The 27,743-nt window shown below is 37.5% G+C and overlaps 1 long non-coding RNA gene across 1 annotated transcript; it reads right to left on the reverse strand.

Moving 5' to 3' along the window:
* Positions 1-214: 214 nt before the first annotated feature.
* LOC111751286 (uncharacterized) lies at positions 215-27,585 on the reverse strand. The gene is made up of 3 exons (XR_010318645.1): positions 27,197-27,585; positions 19,067-19,253; positions 215-1,313 (listed from the first exon to the last, which is right to left on the reverse strand). It is a non-coding gene; the product is annotated as an uncharacterized LOC111751286 (long non-coding RNA).
* Positions 27,586-27,743: the final 158 nt, after the last annotated feature.

Here is a 27,743-nt window from a genome sequence, read left to right on the forward strand (position 1 = left end):
GTTCAGCAGTTTGAATTCACCAGGAGAGCTCCTTGGAAACCCTGTGAGGCAGCTCCACTCTGTAAAGCTGAGTCAGAATTGACTCGACGGCAATGGGTTCAGTTTTAATTTTTATATGTACTGCTGGACACAAAAGGATGAACTTAAGTGTGAGAGTGGCTCTAGTGTTGCTTGGATATAATATAATGAAAGGGCTGAAAATTGTTGTCTTAGTTTTTTAGTGCAGAAATACCTCAAGTGAGTGACTTTTACAAACAGAGATTTCCTCACAGTTTAGGAGGCTAGAAGTACAAATTTCAGGGCACTGGCTCTAGGGGAAGTCTTCTCTGAGAGAAAATCCTTATCTCTTTTGAAAGGGGCAGCATGAGAAACAGATTGTAGGGGCCTAACATCCTGGGTATTGTAGCATTGTTTCCACATGGTTTGCATAGTTTGCTTTTGCATACCCGGTCATTTTGTGATTTGTGGTTTGTTTCCTCCCTCCTTCTCCCATTCAACATGATTCTACAAAGTTTAAAATTAACCTATGTTCCTCTTGAACAAGCAGAACAATGATCAATAAGGTCTGGGACAAGATGACCAGACAATGAGGGCCCATCTTGTGGCTGAAACCAGGATGGTATCAGGGGACCTCTAAAGAATATCCACAGAAGGTCAACATGTCTGAAATGCGGTCAACATGCACCCCTTCAAAGGGGAACTGCCATTCTCCAGATTCTTTAAGCCTAAGCCCTAAACCTATAAAACCCAGCAGACAGACAGATTTTGGAGGAGCCCATTCTCCTCTGTCTCTTGTATACTGGTATACAGTAAAGCCCTCTTGCTGCTTACCTCACCCCTGTCTCAGTATTGGCTTTGTGGCAGGGGGCTTGAATCCATGTTTTGTGGTAACACTTTCAATTCTCTTCTTTGATTCCCTGATGATCCCCATGTGGCATCAGTCGTTCTCCGTTTGTGTTTTCTTGCTTCTGTGCTTACTCTGCTCTTTTTATATATCTCAAAAGTGATTGGCTTAAAATACATCCTACACTGATATGACCTTATTAACACAACAAAGAAAACTCGATGCCAAAATTGGATTACATTGATTTACAACACATATTTTTGGTGGACTAATTCAATCAATAACAATTGTATAGACCTGTTTTCAGCTCCTTAAAACAAGTGTTTAAAGAAATTTAATGCTGAGCTATTATTAAATACAGGTTGCTTCTTACCTTGCAATCTTTTGTGCAGCAGTTTCCAGAACCACATACCATACCTTTTTTCAGTGAACATGTTCTAGGATCACAGCATCGTTTATGTGTACAATTCTGTAAACAAACATTAATTATTACTTAATCATATATTATCACATACCATCAAAAAAATCTGCACCACAAGATATCTTTACAAAGTATGAAGGTTTGCTTAAAAGTGTAGTATCAGTAATCTCATGCTTTATGTGAGATTCATAGAAGCCAACATCTCCTGCAGTAACTTGCAAAAGAAATGTGTTGTTTGACTACATTGCATATAATTTGAACAATACTAACATACTCCTATGGAGCCAAAAATCTTAGAAGTAACAGTTATTTAACACCTTATTAACTACTATTTTCTTTAAGAATTTTCTTATATTCTTCCTTTCATAATAAATCACATCAGCAAAATTTATGTATTTACAAAGCTCACAGTTAAATAGCCCCAGGAATTTTCCCTTTAGCAATGACTCTACCTTACTTCTTGGAAGAAATGAAAGTCGAGCGCTTAACCAATGTGCCACCAGGACTCCTTATGGCATCATTACTCCCTTAAATATTAGTTACTCTGACAGTTTTGTTAATTGGCATCATTGTGGTCGTTGTTGATGTTGTTGTTAGCTGTTATCAAGTCGGTTCCCACTCATAGCAACAGAAAGAAACACTGCCTGGTCCTGCACCAGCCTCACAGTTGTTGTTACACTTAAGCTCATTGTTGTAGCCACTGTGTCAATCTATCTCCCTCTTTTTCACTGACCCTCTACTTTACCAAGCATGATGTCCTTCTCCAGGGCCTGGTCCCTCCTGATAACATGTCCAAAGTATCTGAGATGAAATCTTGCCATCCTTGCTTCTGTGGAGTACTCTGGCTGTTCTTCTTCCAAGACAGATTGGTTTGTTCTTCTGGAAGTCCATGGTATATTCAATATTCTTCACCAACACCATAATTCAAAGGCATATGAGGCAACTGAAAGCACCGTGGCTTGGGTCAGGCGTACCTTAGCCCTTAAAGTGGCGTCTTTATTCTTGAACACTTTAAAGAGGTCTTTTGCAGCAGATTTGTCCAATATAATGTGTTGTTTGATTTTTGACTGCTGCTTCCACAGGCATTGATTGTGAACCCAGGTACAATGAAATCCTTGACAACTTTGATTTTTTTTCTCCATTTGTGATGATGTTGCTTATTGGTCCAGTTGTGAGGATTGTCGTTTTCTTTATGTTAAGGTGTAATCTATACTGAAGGCTGTGGTCTTTGATCTTCATCAGTAAGTGCTTCAAGCCCTCTTCGCTTTCAGTGAGCAAGATTGTGTCATCTACATATGGCAGGTTATTAATGGGTCTTCCTCCAATCCTGATGCCACATTGTTCTTCATATAGTCCATTTTCTCTGATTATTGGCTCAGCATACAGGTTGAGCAAGTATGGTGAAAGGATGCAACCCTCACACACACTTTTCCTGAATTTAAACCAGTATCCCCTTGTTCTGTTCCTATGACTACAGATTCTGCATGAGCACAATTAAGTGTTCCAGAATTCCCGTTCTTCACAATGGTAGTCACAATTTGTTATGATCCACATTGTCGAATGCCTTTGCATAGTCAATAAAACACAGGTAAACATCTTTCTGGTATTCTCTGCTTTCAGCCAAGATCCATATGACATCAGCAATGATATCCCTCACTCCACATCCACTTCTGAATCCAGCTAGAATTTCCGGCAATTTCCTCTTGATGTACTGCTGCAACCTCTTTTGAATGATCTTCAGCAAAATTTTACTTGCTTGTGGTATTAATGATATTGTTCAATGACTTCCACATTCTATTAGATCACCTTTCTTTGAAATGGGAACAAAAATGGATCTCTTCCAGTCAATTGGCCAGGTAGCTGTCTTCCAAATTTCTTGTCATAGACAAGTAAGCACTTCCAGTGCTGCATCCATTTGTTGAAACATCCCAATTGGTATTCCATCAATTCATGAAGCCTTGTTTCTCACCAGTTCATTTGATGCAGCTTGGACTTCTTCCTTCAGTACCACTGGTTCTTGACCATATGCTACCTCCTGAAACGGTTGAATGTCAACCAGTTATTTTTGGTACTGTGACTCCATGTATTCCTTTTTTTTTATTTTTTTTGATACTTCCTGCATCTTTTAATATTTTGCCCATAGAACCTTTCAAAATTGCAACTCGAGGCTTGAATTTTTCCTCAGTTTTCAGCTTGAGAAATGCCGAGCCTGTTATTCCCTTTTGATTTTCTATCTCCAAGTCTTTGCACATTTCATTATAATGTTTTGTCTTCTTCAGCCGCCCTTTGAAATCTTCTGTTCAGCTCTTTTAGTTCATCATTTTTTCCTTTTGCATTAGCTACTCGACATTCAAAAGTGTTTTAGGGTCTCTTCTGATATCCATTTTGATCTTTTCTTTCTTTCCTGTCTTTTTAATGAACTTTTTGTTGTCTTCGTGTATGGTGTACTTGATGTCATCCCACAACACATCTGGTCTTCAGTCATTAGTGTTCAATGCATCGAATCTATTCCTGAAATGGTGCCCAAATTCAGGTGGGATGTACTCAAGGTCGTATTTTGGCTCTCATGGACCTGTTCAAATTTTCTTCAGGTTCAAGTTGAACTTGCATATGAGCAATTGATGGTCTATTCCACAGTCAGCCCCTGGCCTGGTTCGGACCGATGATATTGAGCTTTTCCATTTTGTCTTTCCACAGACATAGTTAATTTGATACCTGTGTATTCCATCTGGTGAGGTCCAAGGGTATAGTCACTGTTTATGTTGGTGAACTGGTGAACAAAGGTATTTGCAATGAAGTCATTGGTCTTGCAAAATTTTATCACGCAATCTCAGGCATTGTTTCTATCACCAAGGGCATATGTTCTACCTACTGTTCCTTCTTTGCTTCCAACTTTGGAATTCTAGTCACCAATAATTATCAATGCATCTCAATTGCATATTTGATCAATTTCAAACTGCAGAAATTGGTAAAAATCTTCAAGTTCCTCATCTTTGACATTAGTGTTTGGTGCCTCAATTTGAATAATAGCCGTATGAACCATTCTTCCTTATAGGTGTATGGATATTATCCTATCACTGACAACAGTGTTCTTCAGAATACATCTTGAAATGCTCCCTTTGACCATGAATGTAGCACCATTCTTCATTTTGTCTTTTCAGCAAAGTATACTACAGTATAGGGGCATCATTACTTCCTTTAATATTAGTTAGAATTCACCAAAGAAGCCATATGGGCTGGTAGTTTTTGTAAGAAGTTTTTAAAATATGGTTTCAATTATTTTAACAGTTACAAGACAGTTCAGATTTACTGTTTCTTCTGGGAAAGGCTTTGTAAGCTTTACAGTTCTAGTTATTTGTTCATTTCATTAAATATTCATGTTATTGATACATGATTTTTATCATATCCTCTTATCTCTATCTATCTGCAGGATCTGAGTTATGTTCTCTTTTCAATTCCGATATTGGTTATTTATAGCTTTTCTTATTTTGTTTTTATCAGTGTTACTGGAGTTTTTTGTTTGTTTGTTATTTAGTTCTTCCAAGGAAACAAATTTTCCCTTCAAGCCATTTTACTGCTTAATAGTTGTTTATTTCACTAATTTTTTATCTTTACTTTATTATCTCTGTCCTCTTATTTTCGCTGAATTTAATTTTCTCCTTTTCGACATCTTAAAGTCAATGTTTAACACACTGGTCTTTCTGCTTTTTGCCTTTTCTGATGCATTTAAGTCTATAAACTTCCATAAAAGCATGAGTGTATTTTGATAGGTCTAATTTTCATTGTAATTTATTTGACCCATGAGTAATTCAGAAGTGTCCTTTTTTTACTTTGTAAATGTTTGGGGATATTCTAGCTATCTTAGTAGTATTGACTTATATCTTAATTACAATGTCATAAGTAAGCATACTTGTGCATAATTTTAATCTATTGAAGTCTATCAAGACTATCTTCATCACTCTTCTAAATCCTGTGGTTCATGAGGTTTAAGGAAAGAAGCCATCTCCATAACATAAACGTGCAAGGTGAAGCAGGAAGTGCTGATACAGAAGCCACAGCAAGTGTGATCCAGAAGATCTAGCTAAGAAGATTGATGAAGGCGGCTCCACTAAACAACAGATTTCCAGTGTAGATGAAACAGCCTTCTGTTGGAAGAAGATGCCGTCTAAGACTTTCACAGCTGGAGAGGAGAAGTCGATGCCTGGTTTCAAAGCTTCAAAGGACAGGCTTAGTCTCTTTCTAGGGGCTAAGGCAGCTGGTAACTTTAAGTTGAAGGCAGTACTTACTACCATTGCAAAAATCCTACAGCCCTTAAGAATTATGGTAAATCTACTCTGTTTGTGCTCTATAAATGGAACAACAAAGCCTAGATGACAGCACATCTGATTTACACATGATTTACTGAATATTTGAAGCCCATGGTTGGGAACTACCACTCAGAAAAAAATATTCCTTTCAAAATATTATTGCTCATTGACAATGCTCCTGGTCATCCAAGAGCTCTGATGGAGATGTGTAAGGAAATCACTGTTGTTTTCATACCTGCTAAAACAACATCCATTCTGTAGCCTATGGTTCAAGGAATAATTTCAACTTTCAAATCTTATTGTTTAAGAAATACATTTCATAAAACGCCATAGATAGTGGTTCCTCTGATTGATCTGGGCAAAGTAAATTGAAAACCTTCTGGAAAGGATTCACCATTCTAGATGCCATTAAGAACATTCATGATTCTCTGAAGGAGGTCAAAATATCAACATCAACACGAGTTTGGAAGAAGTTGATTCCAACCCTCATGGATGACTTTGAGGAGTTCAAGGCTTCAGTGGAGGAAGTAACTGCAGATTTGGTGGAAATGGCAAGAAAACTAGAATTCGAAGTGGAGCCTGAAGATGTGACCGAATTGCTGCAATCTCATGATAAAGCTTCAACGGATGAGGAGTTGCTTCTTATGGATGAGCAAGGTAAGTGGCTTCTTGAGATGGAATCTACTTCTGGTGAAGATGCTGTGAACATTGTTGAAATGACACCAAAGGATTTAGAGTATTACATAAACTTAGTCGATAAAGCAGTGGCAGGGTTTGAGAGGACAGAATCCAATTTTGAAAGAAGTTCTACTGTGGGTAAAATGCTATCAAACAGCATCACATGCAGAGAAATGTTTCGTGAAATAAAGAGTCAGTTGAAGCAGCAAACTTCACTGTTGTCTTATTCTAAGAAACTGCCACAGCCACTCCAAACTTCAGCAACCATCACTCGGATTAGTCAGCAGCCATCCACATCGAGGCAAGAGATTACAACTCACTGAAGGCTCAGATGATGGTTAGCATTTTTTAGCAATATAGCATTTTTTAATTAAGGTGTGTACATTTTTTAGACATAATGCTGTTGCAGACTTAATAGACCACAGTATAGTGTACACATAACTTTTACATGCTATGGGAAACCAAAAAAGTAGTTTCTTGCTTTATTGTGATATGCACTTTATTGCAGTGGTCTGGAACTAAATATGGAGTATCTCCAAGGGTATGCCTATATATTGATTTATACTTAAATAAATTAAAAACAAAGGTAGTAAATATTAAAAACCTAACATTTCCATATTATTGTTCCACAATTTGATTTTGCCTATGCTTTTGAGGTTACGTCTATTATCTATCTATGGTGAAAATATTATATAATAGTTTACTACTGCACACCTCTTTCCAACTCTGCATTCATTAATGTTACATATGTCACTTGATATCAGCCATAGTGGGAGCATTTACAGTAAGGGTTTTGGCAAATGCTACAAATCAGGGATTGACTTACAGTTTTATTAATTGTCTCAGTGGTGAATACAAAGGAGGTTTCAAGTTTAATAAATATCATTTTTATGGTGAGAAATAACTCAACAGTAGACCATAACAAGATTTAACAGTAATAATTTTGTTGGGAAAAAAGTTAGGAGATTGGGATGCAACTCCACTTGTTGAATCATAGTTGAGTCACAACCATAGGTTGCCTACAGATACAAGGGTTATACAAAAATTAAAAAAAAAAAAAATTCTGGGAGATCGATTGGCTATGTGGATTTACAATTGCAGATACTGTATATTTATCATTCACAAACTGTTACTCTTTTCTGATTGTTTTTTAATTTTTATTATGGTGAAATATACATAACAAAACATTTGCCATTTCAATTGTTTTTAAATGTACAATTTATTGGTTAATTTAGTTCATCATGTTATGCAAGCATCACCATTATTCATTTCCAACTTTTTCTATCATTTCTAACAAGCTCATTTTCCTCTAAGCAATGACTCACCCTTTCCCTCTCCCTCCTATCCACTCGTGGTAACCACTAATAAACCTAGGTCTCTAGATATTTCATATAAGTGGAATCATACAATATTTGCCCTTTTGTGACGTTTCACTCAACATGATGTTTTCAAAGTTCATCCACATCATAGCATGTATCAGAACTTTGTTTCTCTTCATGGATGAAGGATATCATCAGTGATGTCAGATGGATCTTGGTCAAAATTAGATAATACCAAAAAAAAAAGTTTACTTGTGTTTTATCAGCTACATAAAGGCATTTGACTGTGTGGGTCATAACAACTTGTGAATAACATTATGAAAAATGGGAATTCCAGAACAATTAATTGTGATCATGCAGAACCTATACATAGATCAAGATGCAGTCATTTGAACAGAACAAGGGGATACTGAGTGGTATAAAACCAGGAAAGGTGTGCTTCAAGGTTGTATCCTTTCACCATACTTATTCAATCTGTATGCTGAGCAAATAATCTGAGAAGTTGGACCATGTGAAGAAGAATGTAGCATCAGGACTGGAAGAAGACTCATTAACTACCTGTAATATGCAAATGACACAACCTTGCTTTCAGAAAATGAAGACCACTTGAAGCATTTACTGATGAAGGCCAAAGATTACAGCCTTCAGTATGGATTAAGCCTGAATGTGAAGAAAACAAAAATCCTAAGAACTGGATTGATAAACAACATCGTGATAAATGGAGAAAAAACTGTTGGCAAGGATTTAATTCTACTTGGATGAACATCCATGGCAGCAGCAGTCAAGAAATCAAACAACATATTGCATTGGACAAACCTGTAGCAAAAGACCTCTTTAAAGTTTTAAAAAACAAAGATGTTACTTTGTTAACTAAGGTGTGTCTGACCCAAACCATGACCCTTTTTTTTTAAACATTTTTTTTACTTAAAAAAATTTTTTTTCGTAAAAATATACACAGCAAAAGAGACACCATTTCAACAATTTCTATGTATACCCTCTAGTGACATTGTGTTCTTAAAATGTGATACCATTCTCACTATCCTTATCCAAATTATTCCACCACCCTCAACATATACTTATTGCCCCCTAAGCTTCTCATCTTACCTTTCCTGTTGCTGTTGTCAATTCGATCTCACATAGATAATTCTTTAAGAAAGCACAATGCTCAAGGCAGACATGAATTACTAATTAAGCTAAACTATTGTTTGGTTCATATACCATGGGCCGTCAGAAGAATGAACAAATCTGTCTTGGAAGAAGTACAGGCAGAAGGCTGCTTAGAAGTGAGAATGGGGAGACTCCATCTCAAGTACTCTGAATATGTTATCAGGACAGACCAGTCCGTGGAGAAGGACATCATGCTTGGTAAAGCAGAGGTCAGCGAAAAAGAGGAAGATCCTCAATGACATGGATTGACACAGTGGCTGCAGCAATGGACCCAAGCATAGCAATGATTATGAGGATGGTGCAGGACCAGGCAGTGTTTCATTCCGTTGTATACAGGGTTGCTATGACTCAGAACCGACTCAACGACACCTAACAACAACAACAAGATTGTCTGGTTTAAAGACGGGCTTCAGGGGATAGCTTAGGTTTGAGGGTTAAGGTTTAAAGTTATCTTGGGGCAATAGTTTCTGGGTTTATACAGCATCAATGGGTCCATAAAGCCTGGATTCCATGCAAATATGAAATTATTTCTATTTTCTCCCCTTTTGGCAATTGGAATGCAAAAGCTGGAAACAAAGAAGGATCAGTAGCTGGAAAATATGGCCTTGGAGATAGAAATAATGCCGGAGATCGAATGACAGAATTTTGCAAGACCAACAACTTCTTCATTGCAAATACCTTCTTTCACCAACATAAACGGCGACTATACACATGGACATCACTAGATGGAACACACAGAAATCAAACTGACTACATCTGTGGAAAGAGACGATGGAAAAGCTCAATATCATCAGTCAGAACAAGGCCAGCGGCCAACTGTGGAACAGACCATCAATTGCTCATGTGCAAGTTCAACCTGAAACTGAAGAAAATCACAGCAAGTCCACGAGAGCCAAAATATGACCTTGAGCACATCCCACCTGAATTTAGAGACCATCTGAAGGATACATTTGACGCATTGAACACTAGTGACTGAAGACCAGAAGAGTTGTGGAATGACATCAAGGACATCATCCATGAAGAAAGCAAGAGGTCATTAAAAAGACAGGAAAGAAATAAAAGACCAAGATGGATATCAGAGGAGACTCTGAAACTTGATCTTGAGCATCCAGCAGCTAAAGCAAAAGGAAGAATTGATGAAGTAAAAGGACTGAAGAGAAGATTTCAAAGGGCCTCTCGAGAAGACAAAGTAAAGTATTATAATGACACATGCAAAGATCTGGAGATGGAAAACCAAAAGGGAAGAACACACTTGGCATTTCTGAAGCTGAAAGAACTGAAGAAAAAATTCAAGCCTCAAGTTGCAATAGTGAAGGATTCCATGGGGAAAATATTAAATGACACAGGAAGCATCAAAAGAAGATGGAAGGAATACACAGAGTCATTACACCAAAAAGAATTAGTCGATATTCAACCATTTCAAGAGGTAGCATATGATCAGGAGCCGATGATACTGAAGGAAGAAGTCCAAGCTGCTCTGAAGGCGCTGGCGAAAAACAAGGCTCCAGGAATTGGTGGAATATCAATGGAGATGTTTCAACAAACAGAAGCAGCGCTGGAGGTGCTCACTCCTCTATGCCAAGAAATATGGAAGACAGTTTCCGGGTCAACTGACTGGAAGAGATCTATATTTATACCTATTCCCAAGAAGGGCGATCCAACTGAATGTGGAAATTATAGAACAATATCATTAGTATCACACGCAAGCAAAATTTTGCTGAAGATCATTCAAAAACGGCTGTAGCAGTGTATAGACAGGGAACCGCCAGAAATTCAGGCCGGTTTCAGAAGGGGACATGGAACCAGGGATATCATTGCTGATGTGAGATGGTTCCTGGCTGAAAGCAGAGACTACCAGAAGGAGGTTTACCTGTGTTTTATTGACTATGCAAAGGCATTCGACTGTGTGGATCATAACAAATTATGGATAACATTGCAAAGAATGGGAATTCCAGAACACTTAACTGTGTTCATGAGGAACCCTTACATAGATCAAGAGGCAGTTGTTCGGACAGAACAAGGGGATACAGCATGGTTTAAAGTCAGGAAAGGTGTGTGTCAGGGTTGTATTCATTCACCATACCTGCTCAATCTGTATGCTGAGCAAATGATCTGAGAAGCTGGACGATATGAAGAAGAACGGGGCATCAGGATTGAAGGAAGACTCATTAACAATCTGCATTATGCAGATGACACAACCTTGCTTGCTGAAAGTGAAACGGACTTGAAGCACTTACTAATGAAGATCAAAGACCACAGCCTTCAGTACGGATTGCACCTCAACATAAAGAAACAAAAATCCTCACAACTGGACCAATGAGCAACATCATGATAAACGGAGAAAAGATTGAAGTTGTCAAGGATTTCATTTTACTTGGATCCACAATCAACAGCCATGAAAGCAGTAGTCAAGAAATCAAAAGATGCGTTGCATTGGGTAAATCTGCTGCAAAGGACCTCTTCAAAGTATTGAAGAGCAAAGATGTCACCTTGAAGACTAAGGTGTGCCTGACCCAAGCCATGGTGTTTTCAACCGCATCATAAGCACAATGAATAAGGAAGACCGGAGAAGAATTGACGCCTTTGAATTGTGGTGTTGGCGAAGAATACTGAATATACCATGGAGTGCCAAAAGAAGGAACAAATCTGTCTTAGAAGTATAATAGGAATGCTCCTTAGAAGCAAGGATGGCGAGACTGCATCTTACATAGTTTGGACATGTTATCAGGAGGGATCAGTTCCTGGAGAAGGACATCATGCTTGGCAGAGTACAGGGTCAGCGGAAACGAGGAAGACCCTCAATGAGGTGGATTGACACAGTGGCTGCAACAATGAGCTCAAGCATAACAAAGATTGTAAGGATGGCTCAGGGCCAGGCAGTGTTTCATTCTGTTGTGCATAGGGTCGCTATGAGTCAGAACCGACTCGACGGCACCTAACTACATCAAAAACAGGAGGAAAAGTGCCTATAATAGGAAAAAAATGGCTACTATTCAAGAGCAAGCTTTTCCTTTTTTTATTGTGCTTTAAATGAAGGTGTACAGAGGAAATTAGTTTCTCATTAAACTGTTAATACATATATTGTTTTGTGACATTTGTTGCCAACCCCATGACGTGTCAACACCCTTCCCTTCTCGACCTTGGGTTCCCTATTACCAGCCTTCTCTCCTGCCTTCTCATCTTTACCCCTGGCTGGTGTGCCCAGTTAGTCTCATTTTGTTTTGTGGGCCTGTCTAATCTTTGGCTGAAGGGAGAACCTCAGGAGTGACTTCAGGACTGAGTTAAAAGTGTGTCTGGAGGCCATACTCTGAGGATTCTCCAGTCTCTGTTAGACCATTAAATCTGGACATTTTTTTGTGAGTTAGAATTGCGTTCTATATTTTTCTCCAGCTCTGTCTGGGACCCTCTATTGTGATCCCTGTCAGAGCAGTCAGTGGCGGTAGCTGGGCACCACCTGGTTGTGCTGCACTCAGTCTGGTGGAGGCTGTGGTAGTAGTGGTCCATTAGTCCTTTGGACTAATCTTTCCCTTGTGTCTTGGGTTTTCTTCATTCTCCCTTGCTCCAGATGGGGTGAGACGAGTGGATTATCCTAGATGGTTGCTGTCTTAGTCATCTAGTGCTGCTATAACAGAAATACCACAAGTGGATGGCTTTAACAAACACAAGTTTATTTTCTCACAGTAAAGTAGGCTAAAAGTCCAAATTCAGGGCTTCAGCTCCAGGGGAAGGCTTTCTCTCTCTGTAGGCTCTGGAGGAAGGTCCTTGTCTTCAATTTTCCCATGGTCGAGGAGCTTCTCAGGCACAGGGACCCCGGGTCCAAAGGACGCGCTCTGCTCCTGGTGCTGCTTTCTTGGTGGTATGAGGTTCCCAACTCTCTGCTTGCTTCCCTTTCCTTTTATCTCTGGAGAGGTAAAAGGTGGTGCAGGTCATACCCCAGGGAGGTGACCTGAGTAAAGGTGGTGTTACAATCCCACCCTAATCCTCTCAACATAAAATCACTATCATAAAATGTAGGACAACCACACAAGGCCTAATCAAGTTGATACACACATTTTGGGGAGACATAATTCAATCCACGACACCCACCTACAAGCTTTTTTCTTTTGTTTTGTTTTAATTTTTATTGTGCTTTAAGTGAAAGTTTACAAACCAACTCAGTCTCTCATACAAAAATTTATATACACCTTGCTGTATACTCCTAATTGCTTTCCCCCAATGAGGCAGCACACTCCTCTCCACTGTCTATTTTCATGTCCATTCAGCCAGCTTCTGAACCCCTATGCCCTCTCACCTCCCCTCCAGACAGGAGCTGCCCACATAGTCTCATGTGTCTACTTGATCCAAGAAGCTCGCTCTTCACCAGTATCATTTTCAATCCCATTGTCCATTCCAATCCCTGTCTGAAGAGCTGGCTTTGGGAATGGTTCCTGTCTTGGGCCAACAGAAGGTCTGGGGACCATGACCTCCGGGGTCCTTCTATTCTCAGTCAGACCATTAAGTCAGGTCTTTTTATGAGAATTTGAGGTCTGCATCCCACTGCTCTCCTGCTCCCTCAGAGGTTCTCTGTTTGTTTCCCGTCAGGGCAGTCATCAGTTGTAGCTGGGAATCATCTAGTTCTTCTGGTCTCAGGCTGATGTAGTCTCTGGTTTATGTGGTCCTTTCTGACTCTTGGACTCATAATTACCTTGTGCCTTTGGTGTTCTTCATTCTCCTTTGCTCCAGGTGGGTTGAGACCAATTGATACATCTTAGATGGCCACTTGCTAGCATTTAAGATCCCAGATTCCACTCTCCAAAGTGGGATACAGAATGTTTTCTTAATAGATTTTATTATACCAATGGACCTAGATGTCACCTGACACCATGGTCCCCCAGCCCCCACCCCTGCTTCGCTGGCCTTCAAAGTGTTCAGTTCATTTAGGAAACTTTTTTGGTTTTGGTTTAGTCCAGTTGTGCTGACCTCTCCTGTATTGTGTGTTGTCTTTCCCTTCACCTAAAATAGTTCCACCTACAAGCTTTTAAGACACCTGAGAGAGCTGGCTTTTTCTTGATTCAGCATTCATTTAGATGTTTTAAGTCTTTGACTGTTTCCAAAGTTCTGAGGTCATTCCACTTATTTCTGTTTGGAGCTTCCTCATGTTGTTGTGGGAGGACAGGATCATGCCGCTGCTTATGCCCCATCTTGATTCCTCTATTTTACTCTTTTATATCAACATAATTTTAATGAATTTATATATATATATATTTTTTTTTTTTCTTTTAGAGAGTCAGCTGTTAAACATTTACCAGGTCCCTATTGCTTTCAACATTATGAGATATCACTCTTCATTTCTTTGAAAACATTTTGTTTCCTTTATTTAGTGTAATATCTGCTTTCTTGTTTCTTTCATCTGTTATTGGTATAGCTACAACAGCTTCATTATGGCTAGTGTTTATATAATTACCTTTTTCCTTCCTTTTACCTTGAACTTTCTATGTCCTTATATGTGAGTGTATCTCCTTTGAGTCTTAGAAACAGCAGGTGATTGGGTTTACTTTTTTTTTTTTCCTTTAACCTAATCTGTCAATCATTTTGTCCATTACATTTAATGTAATTATTGAGACACTTGGATTTAAGTCAACCACCCTTCTAATTTCAGGCCTGACTTATATATATGTTTTTATTTTCTTTCTTCTCTTACCTTCTTTTGTGTTGTTTCCATATGTTTATTATTCCATTTTTTTCTCTTCTGTTAAGTTAGAGACACGTTGGTAACATACAATATTTTATATTATTTTAGCGGTTTTCTCATAGATGATAATATGAATCCTTGATTTATCAAGTCTAACCCTGGTGGCATAGTGGTTAAGTGCTACAGCTGCTAACCTAAAGGTCAGCAGTTCAAATCCACCAGGCACTCCTTGGAAACTCTATGGGGCAGTTCTACTCTGTCCTATAGGGTTGCTGTGAGTCGGAATCGACTTGATGGCAATGGGTTTGGGTTTTTTTTTAATGCAATTTAGTACTTTTAATCTTGTCTTGCATAATACAAGCACCTTAAAATCTTCTCTTCTTATATTATATGCTATTGTTTCCATACATTTAATTTATATTTTTATCACCAGAAGTAATTTTCATGATTATTTTATACGGCTAATATTCATTTATATTCTTGCCTCTTCCTGCTAGATAATGTGATCTCATCTATACTAAAATTTACCCAATTACTGACCCATAGGAACCCTATTGTGAAAACCTTATGTATAGCAGCAAAGCATTGTCTGATATAGTGCTGAAAGATGAGCCCTCCAGGTTGGAAGGCACTCAAAAGACAACCAGGGAAGAGCTGCCTCCTCAAAGTAGAGTCGACCTTTTAGTGACGTGGATGGAGTAAAGCTTTCAGGAACTGCATTTGCTGATGTGGCACAACTCAAAATAAGAAGAAACAACTGCAAATATCCATTAATATTTGGAACCTGGAATGTATGAAGTATGAATCTAGGAAAATTGGAAATCGTCAAAAATGAGATGGAATGCACAAACATTGATATCCTAGGCGTTAGTGAGCTGAAATGGACCGGTATTAGCTATTTTGAATCAGACAATCATAGAGTCTACTATGTGGGGAATGACAACTTGAGGAAGAATGGTGTTGCGTTCATTCTCAAAAAGAACATTTCGAATTTCAAGATTTATCTTGAAGTACAATGCTGTCAGTGATAAGATAATATCCATATGCCTACAAGGAAGACCAGTTAATATGACTATTATTCAAATTTACGCACCAACCACTAAGGCCAAAGATGAAGAGATTGAAGATTTTTATCAGCTTCTGCAGTCTGAAATTGGTTGAACATGCAGTCAAGATGCATTGATAATTACAGGTGATTGGAATGTGAAAGTTGGAAACAAAGAAGAAGGATTGGTAGTTGGAAAATATGGTCTTGGTGACAGAAACAATGCCAGAGATTGAAAGACAGAATTTTGCAAGACCAATGAGTCTTCATTGCAAATACCTTTTTTCACCAACATAAACAGCCAGCAACTATACACATGGACCTCACCTGATGGAACACACAGAAATCAAGTTGACTACATCTGTAGAAAAAAATGATAGAAAAGCCTGATATTATCAGTCAGAACAAGGCCAGGGGCCGACTGTGGAACAGACCATCAATTGCAATTAATATGGTTAGTATGTCAATAATACCTAAAGCAATCTATAAATTCAGTGCAATCCCCATCAAAATTCCAACAGCCTGCTTTGCAGAAATGGAAAAACCAATTCTCAAACTTATATGGAAGAACCCTGAATAGCCCAAATAATCTTGAGGAAGATGAATAAAGTAGGAAGACTCACACTTCTGTATTTTCAAACATAATGTAAAGGTACAGTAAGGAGCCCTAGTGGCACACTACCAGCTTGGATGCTAAACAAAAGGTTGACAGTTCGAACCCACCAGCCACTCTGTGGAAGCAAGATGTGATAATCTTGCTTCCTTAGATTTACAGCCCTGAAAACCCTATGGGCAGTTTGACTCTTTCCTATACAGTCACTATGAGTCAGAACTGATTTGACAGCAGTGGGTTTGGTTTTAGGTATAAACCCACGGTAATCAAAATAGCCTGATACTGGTATGATAGACATATAGACCAAATGAATAGAATTGAAAATTTACAAATAAACCCATACATCTACAGTCAACTGATTTTCAGCAAGGGTGCTGAGTTCATTAAATGGGGAGAAACTCGTTAATAAATGGTGTGGGCAAAATTGGATTTCCACATGCAAAAAAATGCAGCAGGATCCATGCCTCATACAATATATAAAAACCAATTCAAAATGGGTTAAGGACCTAAAAATCATAAAATTCATAGAAGAAAACATAAGGGTATGGCTACTAGGCGTAGTTTTTAACAATCTACTACGACACCGAAAGCACAAGCAGCAAAAGTCAAAATAGATAAATGGGACCGCAACAAAAATAAATACTCTAACATCTAAGGACTTTATCAACAAAGTGAAGAGACAATCTATAGATTCGGAAAACCATATATCTGACACAGACAATACCTAAAATATATTTTTTAAAGCGTCTAAAACTTAACAACAAAAAGAAAAACAACCCAGTCAAAAATGGTCAAAGGACTTGAACAGACATTCCACTAAAGAGAGCTGCAAATGGCCAACAGACACCTGAGAAGATGCTCAATGTCATTAGCAATTGTTGCTGTTAGCCGTAGAGTCTATTCCAACTCATACCGACCTTATAGGACTGAGTAGAACCGCTCTGAAGGTCTTCTAGGCTGTAATCTTTACGGGATCAGGCCACCAGGTCTTTTCCACCTCAGAGCAGCTGGTAGGTTCAAACCATTCGCCTTTCGGATATCAGTGGAGTGCTTAACCACTGTGCTACCAGGGATCCTTCATTAGAGACTCAAAAAACCCGAATCCATTGCCTTCAAGTTGAATTCCGATGCATAGCAACCCTATAGGACAGAGCATAACTGCCTCACAGGGTTTCCAAGGCTGTAAATCTATAAGGAAGTAGACTGCCATGTCTTTTTCCCTCAGAGAGGCTTTTGGTTGGCAGTCGAGTGCTTAACCGCTGCACTACCACGGCTCTTGCTCATTAGCAATTAGGGAAATGCAAATCAAAACCACAATAATGTAGCATCTCCTCACCCCCAGTAGAATGGAGAAATTGGACCCCTCGTGCATTACTGGTGGGAATGCAAAACTGTACAAGTGCAGTAGAAAACAATCTGGTGGTTCCTCAAGAAGCTAACCATATAACTACCATATGACCCAGCAATCCCAATCCTAGGTATATAACCTAAAGAACTGAAAGCAGTGACAGAAACAGAAACTTGTACACCAGTGCTCACTGCAGCACTATTCACAATAGCCAAAAGATGGAAACATCCTGAATGTCCATCAACAGATGGACAGATAAACAAAATGTGGTACATAGATACAATGGAATACTATTCAGCCATAAAGAGAAATGGAGTCCTGAAAAATGCCACAGGGTGTATAAGCCTTGAAAACATTATGATAAATGAAATAAGTCAGTTGCAAAAGGACAAATACTGGATGATCTCACTTACATGGAATCATCAAATAGGTAGAAACCAAATCTTATTAGTGATCACCAGAGGTGGGAGGGAAAGAAAAGAAGGAGTTACTGCTTAGGGGGTACAGAGTTAATATTAATGATGGTGGATTAATTCAGAAGAGGATAGTGATACTGGTTGCACAACATGAAGAATGTAATCAATGTCACTGAATAACACATGTAAAAATTGTTAAATTGGCAAATGTTTTGTCATGTATCTTTTACCACAATAAAAATAAATAGACAAATCACACACACACAAAAGGATCAAAAAGATTTGACAAATAACTAATACAATTCTGGAGATGAAAATATAATTAAATAAAGCAGCATTCAATATGTGGATTCCACTGCACGTTACACACACCTAAGTAAAGAATTGTTGATTTTTAATTCGCTTCAACTAACCTTAACAATATGGATAAATGACTTCAAAAAGTTCTATAAAAGATGAGAATGAGGATAATGATGATAATAATAATACAAATAAAGAAGAAAATGGGAGAGATGACTTCTCTTCTTACTATGAGGTCTTCATCAGCAACAGTACAGAGTAAAATGAATGATGAACTAATCAAGTCTCACAAGAAATTCAACAAAAATACAAAGGTAAGATTGTGTGCCCCCTCAGGAAGCATGTAATGTAATGTTATTACATTAGTTTCAATTTTTTTAAAATTTAACATAAGTAGAACCATACATTACCTAACCTTGTGAATCTGGCTTCTTTCTATCAACATAATCTTTTTGCGACTCATCTGTAATGCTGCATGTGTTATCGTTTCTTTCAACTTTATTGTTGGGTAGTTTTCCATTGAATAGATATACTGCAATAGAATATTTTTCTCCCTATATTAGCAAACAACCCATGTTGTTATCACTGGTTATAGTCTATAGTCTTTACATGTTCTTTATTTTTGTAACTGCTCGTTGTTAAGGATATATTTATTAAACTTGCCAGACACTTTTTGTGGTCACGAAGTATAAGTTTGGAGCTGAACCATACACTATAGAAATTTGGAAGGCATTTTTTTTTTTTTTTAAAACAAACATTATCTAAGGGACCTCTGCTCCACACATCCCAAAACAACCTGAGGAGGAGAATCAAAGGCTTCCGTCTTCCCCAAAAAAGAATGTATTTCTCAAGTATATTTTTCTAACAAGATCTTTCCTCTTCTCTGGTTATTATATACATATAAAAGACAAATTTTTTTGAAAAAATATCTACTAACCTTACTAGTTCCGCAATCACATTGTTCACCAGGTTCCAACATTCCATTGCCACATATTCTCGTTGGTGCTTTGTAAACTGGTATATCAACAGTGCGATTCTGAAGACATTTAAGGTCAGACTGTGAAACAATATATTTAAAGTCATCCAAGCTACAGGTGCTAAAATCCTTTACACCTCCAACGTGGCTAAAATAGAAAAATACGGATATGACAAATATTATTTCTGTATATCTCTGTATTTCCCCAAATGTATGATGCTTTCGTGAGAGATTTCAAGAACATTATTAATGGAAAACAATAAGCACACTTTTGGAAATGTTTATTTAGATAAATAAATTTAAAATACCATCTAAATATATCACGTTTCAATATAAAATTCAAATTCCATGAAGAAAATTGTTGTAATGAAAAATGACATATTTTAAAACATTTTGTTGTCATTTACCCTGCTTTATACAAGGAAGACCTATTATATATCTAATAATCTATAACTTTTATTAAACCTTTAAACAAAGGAACTGTGTCATTCTTATTTATCTTTCAAGTGTCAAACAACTGAATTTTAGATTTTAGGCCTCCAATATTTAATATACTTTTATCTATTTAATTCCATTTTTGTGTAAATGCAATTTCTGTAAATGCTAATATAAACATGCTTGTATTTGCTCTCCATAATCAAACATTTTTCAAATAAAAATCAGTTATAGACTTCCAGCCCAGACAAGATGGTGTAATTCATTTCTCCCTGCTCCTTCTCATTAAATACAAACATAAACCCTGGAAATAATGCAAAAAGTAACAGAAGAAAATTCTGAAAAGTGAAAAGGGGGAGGCAAACTTATATGGGCTCTCACGGCTGGAACAACAACAAAGAACAAAGCATCTTACACCCTCTGCCCAGCAAAAGACAAAGATCCGGGCTTGACATTTCCAGGATCCCAATTTAGCTGCAGAAGGCAGCCCAGGTAGGCTCACTACTCCCCTAAGGAGTCCTGTCAACAGCACCAAGTGAACCTGGCACCATCGACAGGGGGAACCAATTAGGATTTCTGCTAATTGCAAGTGACCAGCGGAAGTACTGTCCTTAATTGCTGGTCCTCAGACTCCCCTCCGTTACAAAGAGCCACTTCAAGGATGGAGCACATTGACAAAGGGGCTCCTGCCACAAGGAATGCACAGTCAAGAAAGCAGTCTATATCTCCCACAGATAGGAAAGCTCATGTCACAAAAAATGTCTGGTCCTGAAAGCTCTTTGTCCCTGTGGGCCTGCCCAATGAGAGAAGCTGGGCAACCATGACGGAAGCATTGTCTTCCATCCATTCAGACAGCCTGAACAGTGACCAGAAGAAGCTCTAATGACACTAGATAAATTAAGCAGACCAAAATAGCATGCACAGGTTCTGATAATCAAATTGTCATTGAGATTACAACCCACAAAAGTAGACCAGGTAGCTGTCTTTCTCACAGGCAAGTGAGCACTTGCAGCACTCCTTCAATTCTTGGAGCCTTGTTTGCTTTTTGCCAACGCCCTTAGTGCAGCTTGAACTTCTTCCTTCAGTACCATCGGCTCCTGATCATATGCTACCTCTAGAAATGGTTGAACGCCGACTCATTCTTTTTGGTATAATGACTCTGTATTCCTTCCATCTTCTTTTGATGCTTCCTGCATCATTTAATATTTTCCCCATAGAATCCTTCACTATTGCAACTCCAGGATTGAATTTTGTCTTCAGTAATTTCAGGTAGAGAAACACCGACCATGTTTCTCCCTTTTGGTTTTCTATCTCCATCTCTTTGCACATGCCATTATAATACTTTACTTTGTCTTCTCGAGCCACCCTTTGAAATCTTCCATTCAGTTCTTTTACTTCATCATTTCTTCCTTTTGCTTTAGCTGCTCTATATTCAAGAGCAAGTTTCAGAGTCTCCTCTAACATCCATCTTGGTCTTTTCTTTCTTCCCTGTCTTTTCAATGACCTCTTGCTTTCTTCATGCATGATGTCCTTGATGTCATTCCACAACTCACCTGTCATTACTGTTCAACGCATCAAGTCTATTCTTGAGATGGTCTCTAAATTCAGGTGGGATATAATCAAGGTTGTATTTTGGCTCTCGTGGACTTGCTCTGATTTTCTTCAGTTTCAGCTCAAACTTGCATATGAGCAATAGATGGTCTGTTCCACAGTTGGCCCCTGGACTTGTTCTGACTGATGATATTGAGCTTTTCCATAGTCTTTTTCCACAGATGTAGTCAATTTGATTCCCGTGTATTCCATCTGGTGAGATCCATGTGTATAGTCACTGTTGATGTTGGTGAAAAGAGGTATTTGCAATGAAGAAGTCATTGGTCTTGCAAAATTCTATCATTCGATCTAAGACATTGTTTCTATCACCAAGGCCATATTTTCCAACTACCGATCATTCTTCTGTTTCCAGCTTTCATATTCCCATCACCAGTAATTATCAATGCATCCTGATTGCATGTTTGATCAATTTCAGACTGCAGCAGCTGATAAAAATCTCCAATTTCTTCATCTTTGGCCTTAGTGATTGGTGCGTAAATTTGAATAATAGTCATATTAACTGATCTTCCTTGTATGCATATGGATATTATCCTTTCACTGACAGTGTTGTGCTTCAGGATGGATCTTGAAATGTTCTTTTTGATGATGAATGCAATACCATTCTTCTTCAAGTTGTCATTTCCGTCATAGTAGACTATATAATTGTCCAATTCAAAATGGCCAATACCAGTCCATTTCAGCTCACTAATACCTAGGATATCAATGTTTATGCATTTCATTTTTCGATGATTTCCAATTTTCCTAGATTCATACTTTAGAGGTTCCAGGTTCCGATTATTAATGCATCTTTGTAGCTGTTTCTTCTCATTTTGAGTCATGCCAGATCAGCAAATGAAGGTCCTGAAAGCTTTACTCCAACCACATCATTAAGGTCAACTCTACTTTCAGGAGGTTGCTCTTTCCCACTCGTCTTTTGAGTGCCTTCCAACCTGGGGGGTTCATCTTCCGGCACTATATCAAACAATGTTTTGCTGCTATTCATAAGGTTTTCACTGGCTAATGCTTTTCAGAATTAGACTGCCAGGTCCTTTTTCTAGTCTGTCTTAGCCCCGCCGCCCCCCACGCCCCCTGTCTGTCAGTTTGCTGTCCTGTGGGGGCTTGCATGTTACTGTGATGCTGGATGCTATGCCACTGGTATTCAGATACCAGCAGGGTCACCCATGGAGGACAGGTTTCAGCTGAGCTTGCAGACTAAGACAAACTAGGAAGAAGGACCCAGCATTGTTCAATATTTTGCCTATAACCTAACCAGTTGCATGGAATCAATTCCAATTCACAGTAACCCTATAGGACAGAGCAGAATTGCCCCATAGGACTTCCAAGGAGTGGCTGGTGGATTCAAGCTGCCAACCTTTTGGTTAGCAGCCGAGCACAGAATCCTTCAATACTGCAGCTTGAGGCTTGAATTTTTTCTTCAGTCTTTCAGCTTGAGAAATGCCAACCGTGTTCTTCCCTTTTGGTTTTCTAACTCCAGGTCTTTGCTCATTTTGTCATAACACTTTACTTTGTCTTCTCGAGCTGCCCTTTGAAATCTTCTGTTCAGCTTTTACTTCATTTCTTCCATTTGCTTTAGCTACTTTGTGTTCACGAGCAAGTTTCAGAGTCTCTGACGTCCATTTTGGTCTTTTCTTTCTTTCCTGTCTTTTTAATGACCTTTTGCTTTCTTCATGTGTGATGTCCTTGATGTCATTCCACAACTTGTCTGGTCTTCAGTCATCAAATCTTTTCTTAAGATGGTCTCTAAATTCAGGTGTAATATACTCAAGGTCATACTTTGACTCTCATGGACTTATTTTAATTTTCTTCAGCTTCAGCTTGAACTTGCATATGAGCAATTGAAGGTCTGTTCTGCCGTGGGCCCTGGCCTTGTTCTGACTGATGATATTGTGCTTCTCCATCTTCTCTTTCCACAGATGTAGTCCATTCGATTCTTGTGTATTCCATCCATCAAGGTTTACTGTATAGTCACTGTTTCTGTTGTTGAAAAAAGATATGTGTCTTGCAAAATTCTATCATGCAATTTCCAAAGTTATTTCTATCACCAAGATCATATTTTCCAACTACTGCTCCTTCTTTGGTTTGAACGTGAGCATTCCAATCACCAGTAATTATCAATGCATCTTGATTGCATGTTCTATCAATTTCAGACTGCAAAAGCTGATAAAAAATCTTCAATTTCTTCATCTTTGGCATTAGTGGTTGGTCCATAAATTTGAATAACAGTCTTATTAACTGGTCTTCTTTGTAGGCATACGGATATTATCCTATTACTGACAGCATTGCACTTCACAATAGGTCTTGAAATGGTCTTGTTGACAATGAATGCAACACCATTCCTCTTCAAGTTGTCATTCCTGGCATAGTAGACCATATGATTGTCTGATTCAAAATGGCCAATACCAGTCCATTTTAGCTCACAAATGCCAGGGTATCAATGTTCATGCATTCCATTTCATTTTTGATGATTTCCAATTTTTCTAGATTCATACTTCATACATTCCATGTTATGATTATTAATGCCTGTTTGTAACTGTTTCTTCTTATTTTGAGTTGTGCCACATCAGTAAATGATGGTCCCAAAAGCTTTACTCCATCCATGTCTTTAAGGTCAACTTGGCTTTGAGGAGGCAGCTCTTCCCCAGTTGAATTTTGAGAACTTTCCAACCTAAGCGGCTCATGTTCCAGCACAAAAATATAAATTTGACTTGATCAAAATAAAAATGTTCTGTAGCTACTCATAAGGTTTTCACTGGCCAATTTTTTTCAGAAATAGACAGCCAGGTCCTTCTTCCTAGTCTGTCTTAATCTGGAAGCTCTGCTGAAACCCATCCACCATGGGTAACCCTAGTGGTATTTGAAATACTGGTGGCATAGCCTCCAGAATCACAGCAACAAACAAGCCACCACAGTAAGACAAAATGACAGACAAGTGGTGGAAGGGGATATAGGGTTACCAAAATGTTCTTAGGCTTAGAGTAATCAAGATTCACTCCTGCTGCTGTAATGGAATGAAAAATCGAGGCTCTGATTATCCCTTTCATTTCTCTTTGGCATATACCTAGAGGTGGAATTTCTGAGTCATAAGGAATGAATATATTCAACTTTATTAGAAATGGCAGTGTTTCAAACCGGTTGTCCATTATATGTTTCCACTAGCAGTGTATGAAAGTTCTGGTTGCTCCACATTGTAGTCAGCATTTGGTGGTGTCACCTTTTTCATTTGAGCCATTCTGGAGGGTGTCTGGTCATTTTATTTACCATTACAATGATGACTAATGATGTCGAGTACCTTTTCATATACATAATTGCCACTTAGATACCTTCTTTTGTGAAGATGCTGCTCTTTTACTTATTTTAAAAGTTGTGTAATGTGCTTTTTTCTGCGTGTGTGTGGCAGAGGTCTTTTTTATATGCCGGTTAAAGTCCTTCCTTCAATATGCATATTGTGAATATTTTCTTTTGATGACCAGAAGATATATATTTTTTTATTTTGATCAAGTCAAATTTATACTTTTGTGTTGTAGTTACTGAATGTTTGTAATGTCAAAAAAATCTTTGCCTACCCAAAACTCATGATGATGTTCTCCCATGTTTTCTTCTAGTACATTTAGAGTTTAGCTTTCCTATTCAGGTTTTATGAATCTGTATGTTATAAAATAAGCTTTGAGGTTCACCTCTGTTTGCCACAGCAACATTTGTTGAAAAGACTTTCTGATCTTCCTGTCTTCAATTACACTGGAACTTTTTTAAAAAAACTAAATGACCATATATTGTATTGTTATGCCAGTTCCTCAATGTTAATTACTATGGTTATATAAGTAAGTCTTGAATCTGGTACTTTAAGTCCTTCAACTTTGCTCTCCTTCAAGACACTCTAAGCTATTCTAATTCCTTTGAATTTCCATATATAGTTTAAAATTAGCTTGTCCATTTCTGCAAGTACTTGGGGAGAATTGAGGACTTAACAATACTGAGTCTTCCAAATCATAATCCTTCCTTAATTTCTTTCAGCAATATTTTGCAATTTTGAGTATAGAAGACTTGCACATTTTCCTTAAATATATTTCTACTTTACTTTCCAATTTTATCTGTGGGAAATGTAGGTATATATAGTATGTAACATATATACTACATAAATTTATAGCATGTTTATATATCTATCTATATGATAAACATGTATATAGATATAGAAATAGTAAACCTATAGCTAGCAACCTTCTAAATTTGTTAGTTGTCAAAGTTTATATGAAGACTATTTCAAGTTTCTGGGTACAAAAACATTTCATCTGTGAATAAAGATCATTTTACTTCTCCCTTTGCAATCTTCATGCCCTTTATGCTTTTTTCTATACCTTTCTTATTTCACTGGTAAAGGCCTCCAAGATAATGTTGAATACAAATGGTGAAAGTGAACATTCTTGTTTTATTCCTGACCTTGAAGAGAAATAATTAATATTTCACATTTAAGTACAATACTAGCTGCAGGATTTTTTGTAGACATCCTTTATCAGACTGGTGAAGTTCCTTTTGATTTCAATTTGCTAAGAGTTTTAAATATGAATGAGCATTAATTTGTATCAAATGATTTCTCTGTATCAATACAATCTTCTAAGTTTTCTCTTTTTGTTCTATTAATACGATAAATTTTTGAATATTTAACCAACCTTGCGTTCCTCAGATAAATGCCTCTTTGTCATGATGTATTATCCATTTTATATATTGCTAGATTCACTTTTGTCAATATTTTGTTTAGGGTTTTTGCATCTATTGTCATGAGAATTATTAGTCTGTGACTTTTTTTTTTTTTTTTACTGGTACTTCTTTCCCTATCAGGTTTGGTTCTAAGATATGCCAGTCTTATAAAACGAGCTAGAAATTCCCCCCTTCCTCTGTTCTCTGAAAGATGTTTTGCATGTTTGGTATGATTTGTTCATTAAATGTTGAATTGAATTCACCACTGAAGCCATATCAGCATGGAATATTCTCTGTGGTAAGTTTGTAAGTCCAGTATCTTTAAACAGCATAGCAATATTTGATTTTATTATTCTTGTGTCAGTTTTGAATAGTTTCTTTTCCATAATTTTTTTCATTTCCACCAGTTTGTAGAGTTTACATGCATAAAATTATAACCTGTTGCCATTGAGTGGATTCTGACTCATAGCAATCCTATAGGACAGAGTAGGGCTGCCCCATACAGTCTCCAAGGAGTGCCTGGGGGATTTGAACTGCCAACCTTTTGGTTAGTGCTGTAGCTCTTAACCACTATGCCACCAGGGTTTCCAATGTCCTCGTATTGTGCTTAAAATCTAGCAATATCCATTTTCACAACTCTGATGCTAGTAATATCTGTTGTCCCTCTCCTCCCTCCCTTTGATCAGTTTTGCTAGTGGCTTACCAACTTTATTAATCTTTTCAAAGATGAAAATTTTAACTTTGTTTATTTTATATGCTCTTAGTTTTAAATTTCATTGATTTCTGCTTTTCTACTTCCTAATTTACTCTTTTTTTTTCTAGTTTCATTATATAGAAATTCATATCATTAATTTCATATTCTTCTTTACTGATATATTTATTTAAGGCTATAAATATTCCTCTGAACATTTTTAGCCACTTCCTACAATTTTTGATAGACTGCATTCTCATTATTGTTCTACTAAAAAAATTTTCTGATTTTTATTGTAATTTCTTTTTTGAGCCAAGCAATATTTTCGTTACATGTCTGGTACACTTAATTTCCATATAGTTCAGTATAGTTAGTTAGCTTTTGTTATTGGCTTCTAATTTAATTGCACTATGGTCAGAGCACATATTCTACGTGATTTCTATACTCTCAAATTTATTGAGACTTGCTTTATAGCCCAGAGTATGGCCCATTTTGACATGTGCTCCATTTGCACTTGAAAAGAATATGTATTCTGCAGTTATTAGGTATAGGGCTTAATAACTGACAATTCAGTTTGTTTAATAGAAATTCAAAGGTTCCAATCCCCCCAATAAAAAACCTCCAAGAAGGAATACGTGTACTTAATAAAGAAAATGTCTTACAATGCTTTTGGCGTCATTATGCAAACATCGCCTGAACAAAGGCAGGCGTCAGTACTACTGTCATAAGTTAATCCCAGTTGAAGGCCAAGTAACTGCACAATAATGACAGCAAATGACTCCAAGGATAAACCATCTGAATACTAAATATAAGAAAAATAAACAGAAAAACAGAGAAGAATCACATCGTTATAAAATTTTTTAAAAATTACTGTAATCAAAAATTAGTACATAAAATTCATTTAAAAAAATCTATTCATCCAGGATGCATATGTGGATGCAGTTGTAGTGGGGTTAGGTTAACATTTTAATGATAGACTTATTAAACATGGATGAGTAAACAAAACAGTTAAATTTCAAAATACGATTTACTTAATGCCAATACTAGCTATCTTAACAAACCCAATAGAGTCTTAAACACCACGTTTGTATTGCTTCTTTGAATTATATTAAACAAAAGGCTTTTAATCTTTTAATAATCAATTCTGCATTCCCTCTATAGTAGGCAGCCTCTAAAACGGATTCCAGTGTTCCCTGCCTCCTGGTATTT

This window comes from Loxodonta africana, chromosome 19 (genome assembly GCF_030014295.1).
Source record: "Loxodonta africana isolate mLoxAfr1 chromosome 19, mLoxAfr1.hap2, whole genome shotgun sequence".
Taxonomy (NCBI): domain Eukaryota; kingdom Metazoa; phylum Chordata; class Mammalia; order Proboscidea; family Elephantidae; genus Loxodonta; species Loxodonta africana.